At 41.5% G+C, this 2,005-nt stretch overlaps 1 protein-coding gene across 1 annotated transcript in view; it reads right to left on the bottom strand.

Annotated features, from left to right (window-relative positions):
* nbas (NBAS subunit of NRZ tethering complex) overlaps positions 1 to 2,005 on the bottom strand; it is a 138,189-nt gene that overhangs the window by 9,883 nt on the left and 126,301 nt on the right. The window lies entirely within an intron of this gene.

Genomic DNA, 2,005 nt, shown 5'->3' with positions numbered 1-2,005 from the left:
CAAAAAAAAACTATTTAATCGTGTTAAAGGGTCGGTTCACCCAAGTTACAAAGAAACACATCGTCCAATCGTGACTTTCATTGGAAATACTTCGTAAAGCAGTTGACAGCAAGACCTCTAAATAGTCCAGAGTAACTGTATCAGAAATCTTTACATTTACATTAGTCCAATAAAGTTTTCGGAGCTCTATCCAACATGCAGATAAAACTAGGGATGCACTCATCTGATACACCGGATTGGTATCTTTAGATACTGACCTTACGACTGTGTATCAGCCGTGACGTGGCGATCCATATTAAATATAGTTCCTTTGACAATGTCATAAAATTCAGTGTCAGGTACACTCATTAACTCACAGCAGGCCACCAACTTAGGCCGTGCTCAGACCGACCTTTCATGTCAAATGAAATATGATCATTAGACATATCCGGTTATAATAAGTTCAAAGTGGTTAGGTACACAGATTTTAAATTTGGGGAAAAGAGCGCACTAGTACTGGACTGGTGCTTGGTATCTACAGATAGGGAATCCAAATTTATATCAGGAAAGAAAAGGTTGTAATGAAGGATTAAACATATATAATTTGGGTGAACAGAACCTTTACAATAGGTTCAGCCAAGCAGAAACACTACTTTAAGCCAAATTAATTAAAAAAATTTACTCGGTGTAAACCAAGCAGCAACCTCCATGGCTGGCAAAAGAACCCAACATGGAATAAACAAAATGTGCCACTTTTATATAAATCTCCCGCTTGAATTATATCAAGGCTTAGAGTTATGCATAATTAAGGACATGGCCGCATTGAGTGGTGGTGGTTGCCACCACAGGCAGCTGTTTCCAGTATCCAGGCTTCACTTGGCCAGCCTCAGCTCCACCCACACACCACGTCTTTGCCTATTTTTGGATTTTGGGAAGCCTGTGGATTCCACCAACATGGTGATGGCCAGAGCTTCACAATGGCTCTTCAGAAACCTGTGGGTGACGTGAATTAGACTATATCCATTTTAATTATTCAGTATATGGTATAAACATCCTTTGGCAAACAGATACTCACACAGAGAAAGAGAGGAGATGCCCCCTCAGACAAATATACACCCACAAGCCAACACATTATCAGATGTATTAGATGTAAGACGATGTCTCTCTGTCTGTGCTGATGTTATCTTCAGATGAACACTGTTCTGTGCTGCTCCGAACATTCCCCTGTTCATTCAGCTCTTTGGTGGCAAAGGTGGATTATTTCTCAAAGCAGTGTGACACACTACCTGTCTTACTCCATTCAAACACCCCCCTGTTAACTCTCCCTGATTTATCTTTTCTGTCTTTCCTCTCATGCCATTCCCTCTTCAGAGCGGCTGTGCACCCTGCTCTATACCTCCGTCTTGGTCTGTCTCACTTTACATTTTCATACATTTGCTCCGTCTTATTAATCTCTCTTCTCAGACCTATTTCTCTTTCTCGACTGCCATTCCCCCCTCCATTTGATGTCCCTTTCCCACAATCGCATATCTTTTCTGTTACCCCCTTCCTCCCTCAGTCCCGCTCTATTTCCTCTGTGGGATAAAAGCAGCATGTTGCCCAGGTGTACCGATATAGGAGCTTTAATGTTTCATTTAATAGGGGCTCTGTCACTTAATAAAGAGGCTTTCTCTTATCTGATCCAGGAACAAAGAGAGGGTCTGCTGGGTCTGAGAGGCCTACTTTGTGACAATTGCTTATCTGATCAGGAAATAGTGGAGAGCGGCCCACACAGTCTTAAACTATTACTCTCTTATCTGATTGTGACTTCCCAAAACAAGAGGACAGTTAGCAAGTGGATAAACGTTGGCTTCTTTGAATGTTGAGATTCTTTTGGAGAACTTTTTTCTTATCTTATGGCACTGAATAGGTTTTATCAGTATCGGCTAGGAACAGAGCAGACCCCCCCATCACCATCAGTCGTCTCCAGTCTTCTTTTTTGTATTCCACCTTTTCTATTGTATCTCCCACTTTTTTAATGCAGTAT

The sequence above is a fragment of the Morone saxatilis genome, unplaced genomic scaffold, assembly GCF_004916995.1.
Source record: "Morone saxatilis isolate NCDOM2014 unplaced genomic scaffold, NCSU_SB_2.0 Contig7, whole genome shotgun sequence".
In the NCBI taxonomy this organism is placed as follows: domain Eukaryota; kingdom Metazoa; phylum Chordata; class Actinopteri; family Moronidae; genus Morone; species Morone saxatilis.
Note: the sequence above shows the minus strand (reverse complement) of the source record. Positions and strands in the feature narration are given on the sequence as shown.